This window comes from Balaenoptera borealis, assembly GCF_965194805.1.
Source record: "Balaenoptera borealis genome assembly, chromosome: 16".
Taxonomy (NCBI): domain Eukaryota; kingdom Metazoa; phylum Chordata; class Mammalia; order Artiodactyla; family Balaenopteridae; genus Balaenoptera; species Balaenoptera borealis.
The window spans coordinates 33,584,418-33,608,688 of NC_138872.1; the positions used below are offsets into that span (position 1 = coordinate 33,584,418).

A 24,271-nucleotide genomic window follows, 5' to 3' on the forward strand; every position below is an offset into this window, starting at 1 on the left:
AATTCTCACATACTGAACACACCTGTGTAATGAAATTCCGATCAAGAAACAGGACATTGCCAGTCCCCAGAAGCCCCCTAATCCCACCTTTTAGTTACTACCACCCCTTACCAAGAGTAACCATTATCCTGACTTCTAATCCTCAGATGGGTTTTGCTGATGTTTGTACCATACATAAATGGAATTGGATGATGTATGCTATTTTGTGTCAGGTTTCTTTTGTTCAGCATTATATTTTTTAGTTTCATCCATATTGAATGTACTAGGCTTTTTTTTTTTTTTTCTCACTACCTAGCTATTATTGTGATGCAGGTCCAACTCATCCCCTAAGGTTCTGGTTTAGAAGTGTATTAAAAAGTATATTCTGGACTTCAAAATTTCATACATATATAAACAAGCAATACTCACCTTAATCCCTCTTAAAAAACAAGCAGAATCAACACTTTGAGTCTGTTATTTAATCCATACATACTCATCAAGCAATGAATAAGCTTATTTATTCATTCAGCCACTGTATAACTGTGAGCTAGACACCAAAACAAGTGCTGAGAATGCTCAGATTAGGCACAGACTTTATCTTCGTATCATGATATGATGCGAAGGAATAAAGAGGAGGGATGTGTACCTCTCCCGGGTGTGTACCTCTCCCGGTTGTGTGGCGTGGTGGGGAGTATGAGAAAAGGCTTCAGAGAGGAGATGGGTTTTGAGATGGAATTGGAAGATTTAGTTGCCTATAATAACCTGTAGTTTCTAGAAAAATATTTTAAGGTATTTTTTAGTTAGCAGATAGTTATTGTACTTCAAGAGATGTATTTCCTGATCTTAAAAATTTCCATGTTCATGGTGCAAATATTGAAACAATAACTATTATCAGATACTTATATATGGCAAAGCTGGCCTGAGAATCATTACCCTCAATAGGTTAAGTTAGTCATGTTTGCATTATCATGTGGGATATGAGTGTGTAACAGAAAAGAACAAACCTGAAATGTACATGATAGCCCATTCTCAAGGCTCTGCCTCCCTTTAAAGATATAACACTTCTCATTCATGTAGAGATAAAATGTTGTGGAACAGAGGTTTACAGGAACATGGTGACCTGACCTACATGGATAGCTGCAAGCACAAAGGATTCCAGCACCAAGAAGTTTGAAACAACCAGCCACGCTGCTCCTCTTTTAGTGTAAAAGAAGCCTGAATTCTAACTCCAAGAAGATAGTTCTTTGGGACACTAGTATACCATCTTCTTAGTCTGCTGGCTTTCTAAGTAAATTTGCTGTTCCTTGCACCAACAGCTTGTTTCTCGATTTATTGGCCTGTTATGTGGCGAGCAGTAAGAGCTTGGGAATAAATACATTGGAGTGGATGAGAGATGTGGCCATGTTCTTTTTTTTTTTTTTTAATTTAATTAATTAATTAATATATATATATATATATATATTATTTATTTTTGGCTGTGTTGGGTCTTCGTTTCTGCGCGAGGGCTCTCTCTAGTTGCGGCAAGCAGGGGCCACTCTTCATCGCGGTGCGCGGGCCTCTCACTGTCGCGGCCTCTCTTGTTGCGGAGCACAATCTCCAGACGCGCAGGCTCAGTAGTTGTGGCTCACGGGCCTAATTGCTCCGCGGCATGTGGGATCTTCCCAGACCAGGGCTCGAACCCGAGTCCCTTGCATTGGCAGGCAGATTCTCAACCACTGCGCCACCAGGGAAGCCCGTGGCCATGTTCTTAATCGCTGAACAGAAAAGGGAAACACAGCAGTAGAGGGCCTTTGACCAGCCTGGCTACTTCAACTTGTGAAGCACAAGTGACTTTCTTCCTCTAACACCTTTTTACTTCCACCACATGAGCCCTCAAAGTTTAAAAAATTCTTTATAATTAACTTAGAGAGAATGAGAATGCTGCTAGAAGGAGAAAAGAGGTGTTTTTTCCTGATTGATGCTTTTATTTGACAAAACAAATAGGCCGTTACCCAATGTAAACGTCTGTGTTGCGCATTCAGCTTATAAACATTCTGCAAGTCTGGCAACTAAGAAATGGCAAGAGTCACCGAAAATGTATTTTTGTTTTCACTGAGTCCTTGCGACTCAGGAGTTGTGTTCATGTCTGTGGACAACGTGTTCTATTGAGTGCAAAGAAGCAGAATGTGCCTATTATAGCTACACCCTCCTTTCCAGCTGTACAGATAATGAGCACTTTCTATGCCCAGGCAAGTTCTAAAATGTTCTCCCTGACAGGGTAGAGAGGTGTGTCTTGATGTATCGACAGGCACCGGATGAAGAAGTGTGAGGAAGAGCAAAGAAGGCCTTGCTCCTTGCTGTTGACAGTGAGAAGAGCAAGAAAGATGGTGCCTCCCTCCCTCCCTTCCCCTCCTTATTTCTTTCTTCTTCCTTCTTCCTTCCTTAACATCCATCTCAATCAAAGGGTACAAAAGAATATACACTGATAATTAAGTCTTCATCCTCTCCTGATAATGAAGTTCCCTTCCCCGGAGAAAACTATTACTATTTCCTCTTGAACCTTCCAGAGATAGTCTTTGTCCGTAGACTATTTAACTTTTATATGGTAGTATTCTATACATATTTTTTTCTGTGTTTAGTTTTCTCACTTTAAAATATCTAAGTTATCGTAGTGGACATCATTCATATTCATGGCTGCCTACCACCCTTGGAAAGTCCTCTTTACATATTTGTAGAAATTCTTATGTTATTATTTCAGTCTAGAAATCAGAGCTCAAATTCTCAACCTCTCTTGCACAGGCCTATGACCTAGATCCTTTCGCTCAGGCACACACAGACACAACTTTAATTTGGAAGTGAGTGAGATGCAAAGACAAGATGTACCTGAGGTTTCCATCTGATAATCATAGGCAAGAATCATTGATGGATTATAAAATAAGTGAGTAAAAGTATGTTGAGAAACAGGATATTTGTAGTCTCAGAATATCTCCCTACAAAGTATTTGTCAATTACATAGGGAAAGATACATAGTAACTTCAGAGTGGAGAAAACTGGCAGTTATCACCTTAATCAAGTGATCAAAATGAACATCATCTGTAATAATGCATATTGACCTCACACACCTGAGAAGACACAGCATCACTTCTGAAGTATTCTTGCCCAAAATATACAACCTCAATTTAATCATGAGAAAATGTCAGACAAACCCAAATTGGAAGACAGTTTATGAAATAAGTAGTTAATATTCTTCAGAAGTGAGAATGAGAGACAGAAAAACTGAGAGACTGTGTCAGATCAGAGGAGACTAAAGTGACAACTAAATGCCATGTGCGATCCTGGATTTAGTCCTGGAATGGAGAGCGGACATGGGTGGGGAAGGCCTGTGAAATGTGAACAGGGCAGTAGGTTAGTTAATAGTATTATTTTAGTACTAATTTCCTGGTTTCCATAAGTGTATTGTAGTTATGTACAAGGGTAGACAAGTTCTCTGTGTACCATTTTTGCAACTTTACTATAAGTCTAAAATTATTCAAAGTGAGGAAGAGGAGGAAGGCGGCGGCAGGAGCATGCTCTGACCCTGAAGCAACTCACTAAGAGGATAAGGAGGGTTCAGGGTTCTGGATTCAGCTATGACCTCCAGTGAGCAGGGGGAGAAAAGTCCATGTACAGATGGTTGTTTGCTGTAACCCAGAGTTTTCAAACTGGATTGGGGTTTGGGGCCCATGTCTGGTATTCTTACCCCAGCAGTGAATTTATAGCATGTTGGTTCAGGATTTGAAAACTGACAAATTTGGGTTCACCTGCTGGTACTGCTGACACAACAGATCAGAGGGCTTGGGCATGTTTTAGTCTGGATCTCTGACGAAACTGAGAGCTCTCTGATCTCAGTTTCTGGTTCTGTAAAATGGGAGTAATAATACCCATCTCGTAAGGTGCTGTGAAATGAGAGAATGTTCCTGAAGCACAGAGCACAGAGCCTGAAACATGGAAAATGTTCAATAACTTTATTTATTACTAGAGTAATAAGTAAATAAGAAAGGATGGGGTGTTCTCTGGGAAAGAGGAGGAATTGGAGACTCTGAGGCTGTTGCATCTCATCCCAGTGAAGTAAGACCTCTCCTCCTTTCTTGCTCACAGGTAAGGGACCAAAGAAGGGGAGGAATTGTCACTTAGGTGAACCCGTAGGAATTTATTAACTTTTTCAGACTGCACCTCAGGGAAAATGTGACAGTTTACACCCAGGTTAGCAGGAAAAGGGTCACAGTGAGCTCTTTCCAAATCCAATGCAGGTGTAAGGTGCTCTAGAAATATTGGAATGATTTCTGTCCTGCTTTCTTGTAATATATGTTCAATAAACACTAGCTACTACTATAGTAGCAGGTATGATTTTGAAAAATCCAGAATGCTGAGTGTGAGAACGGTCATGGTCCTTTATTTTTCTAAATCTAACTTCATATTTTGATTTTTGGTTAAAGATAGTTGATTGGCAACTCATACTTATCTTTCCTTCCTATTGACTCCCTGCTAAAATTATAGTATAGGAATAAAAAGGTATAAACCTACAATGACAAAGGTTAACAGGAGAAAGGCCATCAGCCAATAAGAGATTTCAAGATTTCCTAGAAGATAGAAAATTGAAGAAGAAATGGTTAGTAATGAAGCAGAGTAGTGAAATCCATAGTCTAGGAGTGAAAATGGGAATGTAACTGAGGCTTTCCAGAATATTCTCAGAGAAACTCAAGTCCTGGAAATGTCAGGTATGACAGACAGTGGATATGAAATGTGTTGTCAAAAACAAGTGAATGAATAGAAATTCTCTATAAAGAATAGTCAGTCCCCTCACTGTCACATTCAGGGTAAATATATGGCTGCAAGATCTCCACCCTGCGGGGCCAAATCCAGAGGGCTCTGCTCTTTAGAAGTTAAATGTTTCCGGGCTTCCCTGGTGACGCAGTGGTTAAGAATCCGCCTGCCAATGCAGGGGACACAGGTTTGAGCCCTGCTCTGGGAAGATCTCACATGAAGCGGAGCAACTAAGCCCATGCGCCACAACTACTGAGCCTGCACTCTAGAGCCCGCGAGCCACAACTACTGAGCCCGAATGCCACAACTACTGAAGCCTGCGCACCTAGAGCCTGTGCTCTGCAACAAGAGAAGCCACCCAATGAGAAGCCTGCACACCGCAATGAAGAGGAGCCCCCGCTCGCTGCAACTAGAGAAAAGCCCGTGCGCAGCAACAAAGACCCAAGGCAGCCAAAAATAAAATAAATAAATAAATTTATTTAAAAAAAAAAAAAAGAAGTTAAATGTTTCCTTTGAAAAGGTTACTTGGTATAAAGGCCAACTCCCCACTCAATTACCCTAAAGCAAAGCGTATCAGTGAAACCTCCCAAATAGATCATAAAAACTATATCCTCATTCTCAAATGCTATCAAACATTTAAGGAAATCCTCATGAGAGAGAAGCAAACTTTAAAAAATCCTTATTTTATTTTATTTAATTTATTTTTTCCAGTTTTATTGAAATAATTGACATGAGAAAATTTAACACAAAAAAATGAGTAAAAAGATAAGAAACCTAGAGGGTCAATACAAGAGAAGAGCAAAAATACAGTGGGGTAAATTATCACAGAAATAATGTGAGAAACTGCCCAGAAATGAGGAACATGAACCTCCAGTTTAAAGAGTTTACTGGATACCCATCAAATAAATAAGAGATAGCTACACCAAAGTACAGCATTGTGAAATGTAAGATCACTGTGGAAATATAAAAAACCTAAAAGCTTTTAGGAAGAAAAAACAGCTTATCTACAAAGAACCCAAATAAACACTCTATACCCAGTCAGACCATCAATCAAATATGTTTCAGACATGCTGGGACTCAGAAAATTTAATTCTCACAAAACCTGTCTTAGAAACGTTCTCAAAATGAGCTCTAGAAAACAAGGAAGTGAATCAAGAGAGAGGAAGACCTAGGATGCAGGAAACAGTAGATCCAATCCAGAAAAGCAAGGGAGAATTGACTGCCCTGGGAGGAGGTCTCTGGGGCAAAAGAAGACATCGTAGAATACCTGATGTTATGAGAAGTTTGGAAAAAGATTTGGGATATGGTAAAGGAAAGTAGGACAAGAAAAAATAGTCATTTAGAAAATTCAGGAAAGCAAATGGATGTGAAAAAGGAAATATAACTTTTTCAATTTCAAAAATTAATCTATAGACAAAGCAAATAAGACTTAATTATAGTTATGAAACAGAATGTAAACATTGTCAGTGTGATATAATAAGAAAGATATTTGGTCTTTATCCAGTTCCTGACACACAGTTTTTAAAACCCTTGGAATTTCCTGAGTGATAAGGGTGACAGGAGTGTCTTTCATTGTAACTGGTGACTCTTGGCAGGACCCTGGATAGCCTCAGGCTGGGGGCTGGTCGCCAGAAAGACCAGGCCTTGATTAAAATCTTGGAACTTTCAGTACTACCCTCTAATCACTAGGAGCCGGAACTTGAGTTAATCACCAACTGCCACAATCATGCCTATGTAATGAAACCTCCATAAAAACCCTTCAGTGATGGGTTTTGGAGGGCTTCTGAATTGGTGAACACATCCACATGCTAGGAGGGTGGTGCACCCCAACTCCACAGGGACAGAGGCCCCTGCACTTGCCACCCTTCTGGACCTCATGCTCTGTACCTCTTCATCTGCCTGTTCATTTGTATCCTTTCTTATTAACTGGAGTAGTAAGTACAGTGTTTTTTTCTGAGTTCTGTGAGTCTTTCTAACAAATTATTGGGCACTGAGGGAGGGGGATTGTGGGAACCCATGACTTTGTAACCAACTCAGAGTACAGGTAACTTGGGGATGCAATTCTTGTAACTGGCGTCTGAAGTGAGGGCAGTCTTGTGGGACTGAGCTCTTAAACCTGTGGGGTCTGCCGCTACTCCAGGTGGCCAGTGTCAGAATTGCACTGACTTGAAGGACACCCAATTTATGTCAGAGAATTTAGAGAATTGGTTGGGGAAAAAGCCCTCCAGTCAACCTCAACAATGCAAAAATAAAGGCACAGGTGACAGAATTTGAGGGTGGAAGAAAGAAAGAATAGATGAAGGCAAATGTTAGAGGTGCTAAAAGCCTCATGTTACATTATGGGATGCTAAAAGATATGGTTGATAAACAAGTAATCAAGGTTTTAGTATATTACTTAAAGTAACAAAAGTAACCAAGAGAAGAACTAAAATAAAAATAAGTCTAGATATACCTATATTGGGAGGTGGGAGTTTTGTAAGAAAACTTAATACTCATCTATTACACGTGGAAGTCCACAGATGATGTCTAAAATTGGTAAATTAAGAATTAGTAGTAGAAACATATTATATACAGTTGATTCTTATTATTCATGGGAATTATGTTCTATAAAGTTGCCATGAACACTGAATTAGCCAATAATGAACCATTGCTCCTAGGGAAAATATGTGCAGACACACACACACACATACACACATACATATCTCACACAGATCATAATCTTAAATTTAAAAACAACTCATCCTTGTAGATCCTATTTTTAAACATTTTCTGAAGTTCAGAAGTGTTAAATGACTAACCCTAGGCTGCTGCACTAATAGATGGACAGAGTTGGGATTCACACTACATCCAAGTGACCCCAGAGCTGGAGCTTTTTGCAGGACACTGCACAGCCCACTGATCTCCATCCTCTGGTCATCTCTGTAATGGAAGAAATTTTCACATATTGAAGTATGGGGAAATCATTCTGGCTTATAAATGATTTAGCTTAAAGTTTATGCTAAACTATTGATAAAACAGCCTGTTTGTGGTCTATCAAACATCTGCTTTAATCATTAAAGAAAAGGGTGCATTGATTAGAAGAATGTCCATATTAAAAATAAAGATTAAATGTCTCCTTTCCTGGGATGGCAGTGCTGGTATTCCTTCGATGATAAGACACCCTTCCCAGGTGCCAAGGACATATTGACTCGCTGTGTATGTGCTGTGCTGATCTGTTTGTTTTTGAAACCTTGAAAGAATGTATCCCTGACTTGTTTGATGTTCTTTATTCTGACAAGATATAAAAGTGCTGAAAACCATGCTTCTCCAGAGCAGTTCTTCAGAGCTATTGGAGAGGCTATCTCCCCAACTATAGTCCTCAATTTGGGCCAAATAAAACTCTTTTCTATTCCTATTATAGATTGTTTATTGATTATTTCCAATGACATTGCTTGGCATAGCCTGTAGGATGTCAGAGAAACCCACCTGAAATCGCCTGGAGTCTACTTTGGACTAGCGCTTGGTACAAAGCACGGGCCTCGTGAGCCCCTCCAGCTTCACAGCACCTTTCAGGTGCTTCAGTGAGTTTTTCCTGATATCTGGGTCTCCTTGCATTAAGTGACAGTCCATGAATTTTATTTGAGCTGTTTGTTATCTTGACTTGGAGTCTTAAGATAACAAACCGGTACATTTCCTAGTGGAAGGGACCTAGGGGAAAGTTACTAGGCAGAGAACCTAGAGGGAATTTCCAGGCAGGAAAAGCCTAGAAGGAACTTTGGAGTGAACTGAGTTGGCTGACCTTTTTTTTAAAAAGTGGCTTAGGGCTTCCCTGGTGGCACAGTGGTTGAGAATCTGCCTGCCAATGCAGGGGACACAGGCTCGAGCCCTGGTCTGGGAGGGTCCCACATGCCGTGGAGCAACTGGGCCCGTGAGCCACAACTACTGAGCCTGCGCGTCTGGAGCCTGTGCTCCGCAACAAGAGAGGCCGCGATAGTGAGAGGCCCGTGCACCGCGATGAAGAGTGGCCCCCGCTCGCCGCAACTGGAGAAAGCCCTCGCGCAGAAACGAAGACCCAACACAGCCAAAAATAAATAAATAAATAGAATAGACTAGAATACCGTGCCCAAAAATTAGTAAAAAAAACAAACAAACAAACAAAAAAAAAACCTCAAAAAACCCCCACAAATCTGATCATGTCAGTCCCATGCTCTAAACAAGTCAGGGCTCCTCTGCTTTCCAATTTAAAAAAAAAAAAAAGTGGCTTAAAATTGGAAATATTTGTCCTTTACAGTAAAATGAAACTAAAAAAAAAAAGGGTGGGAAATTTTGCTTTTAATGCCTACCAGCTCCTGGACAGGCAGCCACCCACTGGAACTCCAGTTAGGTTCATGTACAGTTGGTACAGAGCTAATACTTGCAAGTACTTATCTAGCCCTACAGTGGCCAGGGACACTTGGGACACTTTTGACATTCCAAAACTGTTTTTTTGTGTGCACAGTTAGAATAAGCTACTTTGATAAAACATCTTTTTAAAATTCTGACCCTGAGAGAACAAAAGCACTCCTAGGAGAATATTTGAAATTATAACTCTTGTCATGTCCTTGAAATGTAAACATAGCCCACATTACCTGAGACTACAGCCCTGGCTCAATTAGTAGAACCTAAAACTTAAAAAAAAAAAAAAAAAAAGGGAAAAGAGGCCTTTTAAAACTCAAGCAGGAAAACTATGAATCTCTGTCTGTGTCTAGCTGGATGTATGTATGTCTGTGTGCACATTAAAAATATGATGTTTCTACCTCCAGATGATATAAAAATTAATTTGTAAAAGAGCTCTACTAGTTGACTTAAATATTAGCACTTACAGATCAATATTTCTTTCTTTTTTTTTTTTGGCAGCTCCGTGCAGCATGTGGGATTTTATTTCCCCAACCAGGGATTGAACCCATGTCCCCTGCAGTGGAGCATGGTGTCCTAACCACTGGACTGCCAGGGAATTCCCAAATCAAATATTTCTTTTTACTTTTTATTTTTAAAACTTTTTATTGGGGTATAGTTGCTTTACAATGTTGTGTTAGTTTCTGCTGTACAGCGGAATGAATCAGCTATATGTATACATATAACCCCTCTTTTTTGGATTTCCTTCCCATTTAGGTCACCAGAGAGCACTGAGGAGAGTTCCCTGTGCTATACAGTAGGTTCTCATTAGTTACTTATTTTACACTTAGTATCAATAGTGGATATATGTCAATCCCAACCTCCCAATTCATGCCACCCCCCTTTCCCCCTTGGTGTCCGTACATTTATTCCATACATGTGTCTCTATTTCTGCTTTGCAAATAGGTTCATCTGTACCATTTTTCTAGATTCCACATATATGCATTAATATAGGGTATTTGATTTTCTCTTTCTGACTTACTTCACTCTGTATGACAGTTTCTAGGTCCATCCACGTCTCTGCAAATGGCACAATTTCTTTCATTTTTATGGCTGAGTAACATTCCATTGTATATGTACCATATCTTCCTTAGCCATTCCTCTGCTGATGGACATTTAGGTTGCTTCCATGTCCTGGCTATTGTAAATAGTGCTGCAATGAACATTGGGGTGTGTGTATGTTTTGGAATTATGATTTTCTCTGGGTATATGTCCAGGAGTGGGATTGTTGGGTCCTATGGTAGTTCTACTTTTATTTTTTTGAGGAACCTCCATACTGTTCTCCATAGTGACTATATCAATTTACATTCCCACCAACAGTCCAGGAGGGTTCCCTTTTCTCCACACCATCTCCAGCACTTACTGTTTGTAGTTTTTTTTGATGATGTCCGTGCTGACTGGCGTGAGGTGATACCTCACTGTAGTTTTGATTTGCATTTCTCTAATAATTAGTGATGTTGAGCATCTTTTCACATGTTTGTTGGCCATCTCTATGTCTTCTTTGGAGAAATGTCTGTTTAGGTCTTCAGCCCATTTTTGGATTGGGTTTTTTGTTTTTTTGATATTGAGCTGCATGAGCTGTTTGTATATTTTGGAGCTTAATCCCTTGTCAGTTGCTTTGTTTGCAAATATTTTCTCCCATTCCGGGGTTGTCTTTTTGTCTTGTTTGTGGTTTCCTTTGCTGTGCAAAAGCTTTTAAGTTTAATTAGGTCCCATTTGTTTATTTTTGTTTTAATTTTCATTACTCTAGGAGGTAGGTCAAAAAAGATCTTGCTGTGATTTATGTCATAGAGTATTCTGCCTATGTTTTCCTCTAAGAGTTTTATAGTATCCAGTCATATTTAGGTCTTTAATCCATTTTGAGTTTACTTTTGTGTATGGTGTTAGGGAGTGTTCTAATTCTATTCTTTTACATGTAGCTGTCCAGTTTTCCCAGCACCACTTATTGAAGATACTGTCTTTACTCCCTTGTATATTCTTGCCTTCTTTGTCATAGATTAGGTGACCACAGATGAGTGGATTTATCTCTGGGCTTTCTAACCTGTTCCATTGATCTATTTTTCTGTTTTTGTGCCAGTACCATATTGTCTTGATTACTGTGGCTTTGTAATATAGTTTGAAGTCAGGAAGTCTGATTCCTCCAGCTCTGTTTTTCTTTCTCAAGATTGCCTCGGCTATTCGAGGTCTTTTGTGTTTCCATACAAATTGTAAAAAATTTTTTTCTAATTCTGAGAAAAATGCTATTTGTAATTTGATAGGAATTGCATTGAATCTGTAGATTGCTTTGGGTAGTATAGTCATTTTGACAATATTGGTTCTTCCAATCCAAGAACATTGTATATTTCTCCATCTGTTTGTGTTGTCTTTGATTTCTTTCAACAGTATCTTATAGTTTTCTGAGTACAGGTCTTTTGCTTCCTTTGGTAGGTTTATTCCTAGGTATTTTATTCTTTTTGTTACAATGGTAAATGGAAGTGTTTCCTTAATTTCTCTTTCTGATTTTTCATTTTTAGTGTATATGAATGCAAGAGATTTCTGTGCATTAATTTGGTATCCTGCAACCTTACCAAATTCACTGATTAGTTCTAGTAGTTTTCTGGAGGCATCTTTAGGATTCTCTATGTATAGTATCATGTTATCTGCAAACAGTGACAGTTTTACTTCTTCTTTTCCAATATGGATTCCTTTTATTTCTTTTTCTTCTCTGATTGTCGTGGCTAGGACTTCCAAAACTATGTTGAATAACAGTAGTGAGCGTGGACATCCTTGTCTTGTTCCTGATCTTAGAGGGTATGGTTTCAGTTTTTCACCATTGAGAATGATGTTTGCTGTGGGTTTGTCATATATGACGTTTATTATTTTGAGGTAGGTTCCCTCTATGCCCACTTTCTGGAGAGTTTTTTTTTTTTTATCATAAGTGGGTGTTGAATTTTGTCAAAAGCTTTTCTGCATCAATTGAGATGATCATATGGTTTTTATTCTTTAATTTGTTAATATGGTGTATCACATTGCTTGATTTGTGTATTTTCAAGAATCCTTGCATCCCTGGTATTAGTCTCACTTGATCATGGTGTATGATCCTTTTAATGTGTTGTTGGATTCTGTTTCCTAGTATTTTGTTGAGGATTTTTGCATCTATGTTCATCAGTGATATCGGTCTGTAATGTTCTTTTTTTTGTAATATCTTTGTCTGGTTTTGGTGTGACGGTGATGGTGGCCTTGTAGAACGAGCTTGGGAGCTTTCCTGCCTCTGCAATTTTTTGGAAGAGTTTGAGAAGTGTCAGTGTTAGCTCTTCTCTAAAAGTTTGATAGAATTCACCTGTGAAGCCACCTGGTCCTGGACTTTTGTTTGTTGGAAGATTTTTAATCACAGTTTCAATTTCATTACTTGTGATTGGTCTGATTATATTTTCTATTTCTTCCTGGTTCAGTCTTAGAAGGTGGTACCTTTCTAAGAATTTGTCCATTTCTTTCATGTTTTCCATTTTATTGGTGTATAGTTTCTTGTAATAGTCTCTTATGATCCTTTGTATTTCTGTGGTGTCAATTGTAATTTCTCCTTTTTCATTTCTAACTTGATTGATTTGAGTCCTCTCCCTTTTTTTCTTGATGAATCTGGCTAAAGGTTTTTCAGTTTTATCTTCTCAAAGAACCAGCTTTTAGTTTCATTGATCTTTGCTACTGTTTTCTTCGTTTCTATTTCATTTATTTCTGCTCTGATTTTTATGATTTCTTTCCTTCTACTAACTTTGGGTTTTCTTTGTTCTTCTTTCTCTAGTTGCTTTAGGTGTAATCTTAGGTTGTTTATATGAGATTTTTTCTTGTTTCTTGAGGTAGAATTGTATGGCTATAAACTTCCCTCTTAGAACTTCTTTTGCTGCATCCCATAGATTTTGGGTCATTGTGTACTCATTGTCATTTTTTCTAGGTATTTTTTGATTTCCTTTTTGATTTCTTCAGTGATCTTGGTTATTTAGTAGCATATTGTTTAGCCTCCATGTGTTCGTGATTTTTACAGTTTTTTTCCCTGTAATTGATTTCTAATCTCATAACGTTGTGGTCAGAAAAGATGCTTGATACAATTTCAATTTTCTTAAATTTACCAAGGCTTGGTTTGGGACCCAAGATGTGATCTATCCTGGAGAATGTTTTGTGTGCACTTGAGAAGAAAGTGTATTCTGCCACTTTTGGGTGGAATGTTCTATAAATATCAATTAAATCTATCTGGTCTATTATGTGACTTAAAGCTTGTGTTTCCTTATTAATTTTCTGTCTGGATGATCTATCCATTGGTGTAAGTGTGCTGTTAAAGTCCCCCACTATTATTGTGTTACTCTTGATTTCCCCTTTTATGGCTGTTAACATTTGTCTTATGTATTGTGGTGTTCCTATGTTGGGTGTATGAATATTTATAATTGTTATGTCTTCTTCTTGGATTGATCCCTTGATCATTATGTAGTGTCCTTCCTTGTCTCTTGTAACAGTCTTTATTTTAAAGTCTATTTTGTCTGATATGAGTATTGCTATTGCAGCTTTCTTTTGATTTCCATTTGCATGGAATATCTTTTTCCATCCCCTCACTTTCAGTCTGTATGTGTCCCTAGGTCTGAAGTGGGTCTCTTGTAGACAGCATATTTATGGGTCTTGTTTTTGTATCCATTCAGCCAGTCTGTATCTTTGGGTTGGAGCATTTAATCCATTTACATTTAAGGTAATTATCAATATGTATGTTCCTATTACCATTTTCTTAATTGTTATGGGTTTGTTTTTGTAGGTCTTTTTCTTCTCTTGTGTTTCTCACCTAGAGAAGTTCCTTTAGCATTTGTTGTAAAGCTGGTCTGGTGGTGCTGAATTCTCTTAGCTTATGCTTGTCTGAAAAGCTTTTGATTTCTCTGCTGAATCTGAATGATATCCTTGCTGGGTAGATTAATGTTGCTTGTAGTTTTTCCCTTTCATCACTTTAAGTATAACCTGCCACTCCCTTCTGGCCTGCAGGGTTTCTGCTGAAAAATCAGCTGATAACCTTATGGGGATTCCTTTGTATGTTAATTTTTGTTTTTCCCTTGTTGCTTTTAATATTTTTTCTTTGTATTTAATTTTTGATAGCTTGATTAATATATGTCTTGGTGTGTTTCTCCTTGGGTTTATCCTGTATGGGACTCTCTGCGTTTCTTGGACTTGATTGACTATTTCCCTTCCCGTGTTAGGGAAGTTTTTGACTATAACCTCTTCAGATATTTTCTCAGACCGTTTTTCTTTCTCTTCTTCTTCTGGGACCCCTATAATTTGAATGTTGGTGAGCTTAATGTTGTCCCAGAGGTCTCTGAAACTCTCCTCATTTCTTTTCATTCCTTTTTCTTTATTCTACTCTGTGGCAGTTATTTCCACAATTCTATCTTCCAGCTCACTTATTTGTTCTTCTGACTCAGTTATTCTGCTATTGATTCCTTCTAGTGTATTTTTCATTTCAGTTATTGTGTTGTTCATCACTGTTTGTTCTTTAGTTCTTCTAGGTCCTTGTTAAACATTTCTTGTATTTTCTCGATCTGTGCCTCCATTCTATTTCCGAGATTTTGGATCATCTTTACTATCATTACTCTGAATTCTTTTCTAAGGTAGATTACCTATTTCTTCTTCATTTATTTGGTCTTGTGGATTTTTACCTTGCTCCTTCATCTATAACATATTTTTCTATTGTCTCATTTTTGTTGATGGGTGGAGCTGTGTTCCTGTTTTGCTGGTAGTTTGGCCTGAGGCTTCCTGCACTGGGGTTTGCAGGCTGTTGGGTGGAGCCAGGTCTTGGTGCTGAGATGAGGACCTCTGGGAGAGCTCACACCAATTAATATTCCCTGGGGCCTGAAGTTCTCTGTTAGTCTAGTGGCTTGGACTTGGCGCTCCCACCACAGGGGCTCAGACCTGACCCCTGGCCTGGGAACAAAGACCCGAAAGTCACGCGGCATGGCAAGTAAAAAACAAACAGAAAACAGACAAAGCCCAATGCAAATAATAAAAACAAAACCAAACAAACAAAAACAAACACACAAACAAAAAAAGAAAAGAAAACAAACAGACAAATAAAACCCAAAACAAATTAGAAAAAGAAATCCAAGCAAACAAAAAGCAAAGCAACAAGCAAACAACAACAACAACAGGAAAAAAATCACAAGGAAAGCATAAAACCAGAAGACACCCAAACAAACAAGAGAGTTCAAAACCAAAACCAATAATAAAAACAAAACTAACCTAAACAGAAAAAAAAAATAAAAGAGAATAAAAAAGAAACTAAAAGAAAAGCTAATAGAACAAAAGAGAAACACACAAAAATGACAAAAACAAAAACAAAAATAAAAAAAGAAATAATGAGCATAAAAACAAAACAAAACAAATTAAAAAACACAATGGAAGAAAACAACACAAAAATATCCAAAAAACAAACCAACAGAAAAAAGACCCAAAAGAACAACAAAAAACAACAACAAAAAACAGACAACAAAAAAAGAACAGAACAATAACAAAGAATGAAAAATAAAATAAAATTAGAAAATTTAAAAATATATTAGAAAAAATAAAAGTGAAAAAGAACAACAGCAACAACAAAACAAAACACAACAACAGCAAAAAAAAAATTAATTAATTAAAAAAAATTCCCTGGTACCTCCACTATCAGTGTCCTTGTCCTCACGGTGAAGTGCATGCAACCCCTGCCTCCCCAGGTGGCCCTCCAAGACCTCTAGGTAGGTCTCTGGACCCGCTGTGTCAGCCTCACCTCTGTGTGTATTCCTTTCAACCAGCATCTGCTCCTGAAGCTGGCCCGGAGCACACGTGTCTGTGTAAACCAGCTGGGGTGCAGGCCTCCATGGGTGTGCCTGCAGGGGCTTGCGAAGCCAGAGGAGGCCTTGAAAGTGGGCGGTGCTCAGCCCGCCTGGACCCATAAGGCCAGAGGAGGCCCCATAAGGCCAGAGGAGGCCCCGTCAGGGGACACACGCAGGCCGCCAGGACCCACGCAGCCTGTGGAGGCTTTGTGGGGTGTGCAGTACTCGGGTCCACTTGGACCCGCATGGCCAGAGGAGGCTTTGGTGGTGGCAGGGCTCAGGTCCAGTACCCACGTGGCCTGCAAAGGCTTTGGCTGGTGTGGGGCTCAGGCCCAGGACCCTAGCAGGCTCGACAGGGCCTGAGCAGGTGGGGGAGACCCTGGCTTGAGGGGAGGGTGAGCCCAATCAGGTGTGCACCCGTGCCACTGCCCAAGGAGGTTGGGCCAGCGGGTGGGGAAGGGTGCCACCATGGAGGCCCTGCCAATTGTGCTCCACTCAACAATGGTGCTTCACTTCCCTGGTGGCCCAGGCTTTCTCCACCAACCTTCCTTGCCATGGAGCCCTTCCCTTCTGCTGCCCCATGCTGCCTCCCCACCACCAACAGCCATCCCCTCCCTGGGTCCACCCTCCAAATTCCACTCTCTGGCACCCAGCCCTCCTCCTACCAGGGAACACAGCTCAAGCTGGGGTGTGCAGGGCTGTGGCATGGACCATGTGCATAGGTCCCACTCTGTCCTGCCCTTCACTGACTGGCTGCTGCATTCCCCTCCAAACCCCCTATCTCCCAAAGGTCCCTCTCTGTCCCCGCTGATCCCCTCTCTGTGAGTGGGCCCCTCTGAGTGTGGGAACCTCTCTTCTTGCCCAGCCCCACCTCAGGGGTGCTGGTCCCATCCCACCTCCACTTTTCTTCACCCCCTCCTTCCCTCTCACATCCTACCCAGTTGTGCGGGGATTCCTCCCATCCCCTTAGGTGTCTGAGGTCCCTCATTAGTGCTCAGTAGGTGCTCTGTGAGAATTGCCCTGATGCATTCTTGTTGCACTTGTGAGGAGATGCAAACTCCACATCCTCCTACTCCACCATCTTAACTCCACCCCCAAATCAAATATTTCTAAATATAACAAAAAACTATCCCCAAATCTTTAAAAGATCATGTGATCTAGGATTAATCTTTAATGAATGAAAACAAGTTTAAGTTTTTGGTTTGATTAATACAGACATGTCTTTAGAGTCATAAACATTATATATAATACTTTTATTTTACCTAGGTTTACTAAAAGTCAATAAGCTCATATTATCTCTGTTACAAAATTTGTCAACAAGAAAATTAACTTGGTAAGATGATATTTTTGTAAGTAATAAATAGAGATAAATGGGATAAAAGTTTTTAAGTGAACTCTTTAAGAATGATTGTTTTGTGGTATGTCTACCTAAAAATAGTTTCTCCAGACTTGAAACTTTAGAGTTTTCCTAGATTAAGTTAAATGATAGTTCATTGAATATACAGGTAACTTCCAATTAAGGTAAAATACTAAAACAGTAATTGCTAAGAAAGTCTAAATTTACCTACTTTTGTCTCCTTAATAGAGAAAAACTAAAGATGCTTGAGTTTGTTGGACACACGTCTTGTACCCCAATGAGGGAAGAAATTAGGTTATGAGAAAATGTATGTTTTTAGAGATTATGGAATATGTTCACAAGTTTGCCAATCAGGAAATGCTGATATGACAAACAGTTCACAATTGCTTGCATCTTGGTTTTTGCCAGAGATTAAAGTTTTTTAAAAGGTTAAAATTGACAATATATAGGTAATTAAAGATATTAGAAATAATAAGGGAAATATTTCAGTATACAATGAAAATAAGATGTGTGTTTTCAGTAAAAGAAAGTATGAAGAATGGAAATGCATTTTGTTAAGGGAAAAGAAAGTGATTTTTGTCCTGAAGCATCTCAAAGAGAGATATTAAGCTAATTAGGCTTATTCAGTATGTTAAATTATGTGGGAAGCATTGTCAAATAAAAGGTAATGTTAAGTCTTCTTCATGTTATATCTACATAAGTGTGTATTATGACTTCCAGAAATTATGTGAAATTCCTGGAAGTCTTATATGTCCTGACATAAAATGTTATGTTGTCATCAAAACTGAGGCTTATGCTAAAGGGACTGAACCCAAGTATCAGGAGAATGCCCTAGATTACTTTCATGCAAAGGCAACAACAACAGAATCTCTATAGATAAAATCCATTCCGCTTCTGCAAGAAAATTGACACCTCATTGTCAGGATTTTGCCATCCTGATGTCCTTGTAACATGGCAACAGTCTGTTCCTAAATAAGAGATATTAAGGTGGGTAAGCAATAGCTGTGAATTAAACAGTCAGGGCTATGGAAAACCCAAGATGGCTACTGGGTTCTTCCCAGCTCTCTGAAGAACCCCATTTTTCATGTGATGGATTAAAGCCTTCTCTTTCTGCAAGGCTGATGATGTCACGATGGTAAAGAAAGTGTTAGAAAATGTGTTTTCCACTTGGAGAACATCTTCCATAATCCCCAGTGATCAAGACACTCACTTCATTGGGCAAATCATATGAGTCTTAAAAAAAATCTTGCAAATTTCTTGAAATTATCACTGTCACTGTCACCTTCAATCATCAGGCAAGGTCAATAAAACTAACGGGAAAACTGGACTTGAGCAGAACAAAAATTAATTACATGGGATTGAATGAACTGGTAAATACAATTTTTATGACTTTTTGTTTGAAATATTACTGGCTTTTAATTTTTGTCTTCCAGATATAAGGGAACCTTTCCTCTTAAGCTAATTATAACTTACAACAATTTTGTAAGTTATATCTGTATAAGCAGATTGAAGCATTTATCTTTCCTCTCTACTTGATCCCTCCAGAAATTGGAAACTCTTAGGTTCCCAGCAGCATTTCCAGGTGAATAAGGAAGGCCACTTCCTGGCAGGTGCAGGAACCTCAAGATATTTTAGACTTCAAGAAGAGAGGTATACACCTAAATCTGTAGGTATTGCAGGCAGAATCTGATGGCAAGTTCTTGGCATGGTTTTCCTGGTCTTGAGAGGACTTTTAAAAGTTCAATTTGAGATTCCTCTTGAAAAGTTCCAGCAAAGCCAAATTGAAAAGAACCTATATGATCAATTCCACTTATGTAAATAATCAGGCCAAGTTTATTGAAATCAGACTTATTTTTGCAAATAAATCAGTCTTAATTAAACTATATTTGGTGAAAAATGAAGATAATTTAGAGAGAAAAATCATGTTTCCATAATATATCTTTGTGGATATTGAAGTTTTGTATATACCGAGGTTTTCTATTTACTACCTACATCCAAGATGCCTCTTTGTTGCTATGTTACATTATTGTAAAGTTTATTGAATTATTGAAAGTATATTCTAAGCTTGTTTCTGAAGCTGATCACAGTAATCTATCTTTGGATGAAGATCAGATGCCACATGACCTGCATCCAGGAGATCATGCTTACTGGAAAAGACATCATATAAAGGACTCTCCAACCTAGATGAAAGGATCCTTATCAGGTACTCTTAAGTAGCTCATCCACAGTGAAACTTATGGGAATTGACTCTTGAATTCATATTTATGACTTAAGAAAGCCTCTGCACCTGACTGTTCTATAGAAAGGACTTCTGACCTCAGATGACATCCATACCAGGACAAAAAGATGACAGCAATGGTAGACAGCTGACCCAAGAATCTGGACTGGGCCTGTAAGACTCATCTTATTAATTCAATTGTACTGTTTACCAAATACTCATCTCCCTATCAAAATTGAAAGTTATTGTTTTACTTCTAGCTATACTTTTGCTGCAGTGTTCAAAATGGAAAGAAAATTCTTTAGTAAAGTTGTCACAGAGTATAGCTCCTGGGGGCAATCTAACTGACTGTTGGATTTGTCATCAAATTCCTCCATCAGTACAAGACCAACTTGGCCCCTCCTAACACCTATATCATGACTTTTCAGATGTTTCTAACGTTACCACCCACCTTGACTGACCTCCTTCTGGCCTAACCTTTCAGGTTCAAATTCTTCAACATATTAATTTGTCTATCCTTTGTCTGATACTATTCATGATCCTTAGAGACCTGACACAACTTACCCTAGGACACCTCACTCTGTTCCTTACTTAATTAACAAATGTCCTAAAGAGAAAAACACAAGAAAATTATGCCAGCAACTCCCTTATGTCAAATACCATACAGATAGCTTTTGGAAAGCCTACAAGAGAAATGACCCATGGTTTAATACCGCATTAACAAAACTTCCAACTGATGAAGCTATCAATGAGAGCACTCTAGGAGGGATCACTTGTGCTCCCCCATCTTTTGTCTTCATGTGGTATTGGAATTGATCCACCTTCCTAAAGATGGGCACATAGTCTTACTAGCTGGCAAATAGAAGGTTTATTTTTACTAGGATAATATGTTACTCCATTGTCTATACATAAGTAAGTAGATGAACCTCCTTTCTCTCTTCAGTACAGAGTCAAGAGATCCATGTTAGCAAGATGCCAAGATACCTCATGACAAAATCTTTTGGCAATCTTGGTTCCTAATGCAGGAGTATGTGTAAACAGAGATACGATTAGAAATCTATCACCCACCATTGGTCAAATAGTTGAGGAAACTGCAAAAAAGCATTGCAGCATAACAGACATCCCTAAATTCCTTAGCCCATATAATATTAGATAACAGAATTGCCTCATATTTTTGTTGGTTAAACAAGGAAGCATTTATGCTATTGCTCCCACTACTTGCTGCACTTATATCAACAGCTCTGGAGAAGTAGAGGCACACACACACACCATTTCCCAAAAGGGTGAAATGGCTACAAGATCAGACATTTTTTTCCCATTTTGCTTACAAATGATTATCATTGTCATAGTATGTATTATTATTCGTTTCCTGGCTAAGAAGCTACTCAGGACATGTATCACTACTTGCTTTAAGCCTACTGTTAAAAGCAGGTGTAACATAGCCAGGTCATGGAAGAAACCTGAATGCCCATCAACAGACGAATTGATGAAGAAGATGTGGTACATATATACAATGGAATATTACTCAGCCATAAAAAGGAATGAAACTGGGTCATTTGTTGAGACGTGGATGGATCTAGAGACTGTCATACAGAGTGAAGTAAGTCAGAAAGAGAAAAACAAATATTGTATATTAACGCATATATGTGGAACCTAGAAAAATGGTACAGATGAACTGGTTTGCAGGGCAGAAATTGAGACACAGACGTAGAGAACAAATGTATGGACACCAAGGGGGGAAAGCGGCGGGGGGGTGGGGGTGGGGGTGTGATGAATTGGGCGAATGGGATTGACATGTATACACTGATGTGTATAAAACTGTTGACTAATAAGAACCTGCTCTATAAAAATATAAACAAAATAAAGTTAAAAAAAAAGCAGGTGTAACAATGTTTATGTGATGATTCAACATAATTGATAAAATCTATAGCCTATAAAATGTTTCCCCATTAGCATACGTCTGTGCTTGCTCACTATGTCTGATTAGACACCCCCCTCCCTCCCATCCCCAAGTGGATAACTAGGCAAATCTCTTCTTCTTTTTTTTTTTTTCTCGTGAATGAAAGAAATGTCAAATTTTGGTCACAGCTCTAAAGCAGACGTTACATTTTTCACAAGGATGGAAATGGAGACACCTAATGCTGGGCATTAAGGAGATGGGTTCACACGGCCCTCACAGCACTATGGTCTGGACGATGATCTCTGGGTTCTTGATGTCCTTCTTGCTCTGGACAGTCCTCAGCTACAGCTGGGCTGGGCTGGGCTTCAGTCCTTCCCCAGCCTTGGCTTTTGCATACTTGATGGTCTGCTGCAGAACATGGTGCATGGCCAACACGGTATTTTCACAGGCCACCTTGAGACTGTTGAGGTGCTTGTGCATCCATGCCAAAAGCACGGCAGTGAAGAGGTCCCCGGTGCCTATGAAGACTGTGTCCACCTTGCACATCTCCATGTGGATGCTCTGCATCATCACAGTGCCGTCAGGGGTCTGGGTCCTCTGGCTCCCTGGCATGATGCCCCTCGGGGGTGGCAGGTCTGAGCTTGTGATGACCACCATGTCAGGGCCCATTAAGTGCAGCACGTCCATCACTCACTGCTAAGTCTTCTTCCTGGCTGTGGATCTTTCTCCAGCTCAGCAACTCAGCCTCAAATTGGTTAGGGGTTATGATGTCTGCAACTGGCATGACCTCCTCTCTGTAAACTAGAAGAAGGTCCTCAGGGAGGTAGATGGAACCTTCTCTGTTCCACTTGTCTCCCATCACGGGGACGTACACGACCAAGAGACTGGAGTTCTGCTGCTTCAGCTCCTTCCTGGTGTCCACCACCATGGCCAGGAAGAACTTGTCTTGCATGTAACCTGTGAGCACATAGTCATATTTGTTCATGTTGTTCAGCTCCAGCCCGTCATACAGCTCGTAGAGCTCATCTGAGTTCAGCTCTTGGCCATTCCAGTGCAAGTAGCCTGTGTGGTTTGAAAACTGGACAGAGTTCACTACATCAATCTTGAACCCCAAAACCTGTAGCGGGAGCGTGGTCGCCTGGTTGCCCACTTAGCCACAGATGACATGGCTCTGAAAGGAGAGCACCTGGCAATCTTCCTCCTTGCCAGGTCTGCCTCAGTGGCAGGGCCGGGCAGGGTCAGTGTCTCCCCCGCATGCTGGGGCTGTGCTCCACTTGGCTCCAGCTGCACTCAGGCTCCGCTCTGCTGCAGCCCTGCTCAGTGCAGGCACTCTGCTTGAACGATGGGCCACCTCCCTCTTAGGCAAATCTCTATACATGTATAAACAACAAAAAAAAGGAAGCCTAACACTGAGGGACATGATGGACCCAGGGCAGGCAGCAACTACCCTGGCATTGAGGGACAAATATTTTGCTCATCAGTGCTTTCTATTGAAAGATTTGCAATCAGAAGGGAGAAATAATGGAAGGAAATGTTCATATATTGAGGTATGGGAACGTCTGGTTTCTGGATTATACATGATTTGACTTAAATTTTATGTTAACCTAAACAGCCTGTTTGTGGTCTATTGAACATACATTGTACATCTGCTTTAATCATTAAAGAAAAGAGTACATTGACTAGAAGTAAAGAATGTCCACATTAACAATAAAGATTAAATGCCTCTCTTCCTGTGATGCCAATGCTGGTATTCCTTCAGTGATAAGACTGCCTTCCTAGGTGTCAAGGACATACTGACTTGCTGTGTATGTGCTGATCTGTTTATTTTTGAAACCTTGAAAGGATAGTATCCCTGACTTGTTTGATGTTCTTTGTTCTGACAAGATGTACAACTGTGCTGAAAACCATGCTTCTTCAGAGCAGTTCCTCAGATTAATCTAAGAGGCTGTCTCCCCGACCATAGTCCTCAATTTGGGCCAAATAAAACTCTTTTATTTTCCTATTATAGATTTTTTATTGATTATTTTTGAAGACATCTGTGTGAGAGCTGAAACAAGAAGGCAGACTTCTGCTTTGCTCCACCTCAGCTGGGCACAAGCATGTTAGAGATGACTCAAATTTTTTGTTGTCTACCACAAAAGCACCTTGAGTATTAATTTTGGAGTTAAAATAAATTTTAGCTAGTAGACAAATTCACAAATATGGAACCATCAAGTAGTGAGGCTCCACTGTATAGAGATATGGACTTAACACCCAGGAGAAAGAGCTAAAAGAATTAAAAATAGTTGCCTCTGGGAACAGGACACTGGATGGCAAGGAGTGAGGTATGGGACTGTTGCTTTTAATCAAGTATAAATTTTAATTTGTTAACAAATTTAAAATGAATAACTTTTCAAAAATATTTTAAACCACTCCTTCTTCCATGACTTCTTCTCCCCTTCTTCCAGGCTAGTGGAAAATGTAATCCATCATTATTGGGTTTCACTTCCCTGACCTCCAGCATCTCAAGAAGATCCTGAGATTATTTTAGAAAAGGCAGAGCTTTCTGGAAGGGGTGTCTGGACTCCAGTCTCACTGGTCTCTAAAAATTTGTCTTCTCTAAGTACTTACTTGAAAGAAATGTCTCTCTTTTTCTGAGCCCAGTTTGAGACTGGGTCTTGCCCTGTGGCTTCCAGGGCCACAATGAATACCTCTCTTGCATTTTTCAGGGAAGAGGATGGTTCTTGGGAAGGGGGTGGGGGCAGATGGCAACCTCAACTTCTCAGTGGGAATTGCAAATGACAGTTGTTTCCAATCCTTGACCACTGGGA

General features: G+C 39.6%; 1 pseudogene across 1 annotated transcript in view; it reads right to left on the reverse strand.

Moving 5' to 3' along the window:
• Positions 1-1,416: 1,416 nt before the first annotated feature.
• LOC309614272 (pyridoxal kinase pseudogene) overlaps positions 1,417-24,271 on the reverse strand; it is a 38,222-nt pseudogene continuing 15,367 nt past the window's right edge. Inside the window, exon 2 of the transcript in view lies at positions 1,417-22,672. The product of the transcript in view is annotated as a pyridoxal kinase pseudogene (transcript). The remainder of the gene's footprint in view (positions 22,673-24,271) is intronic.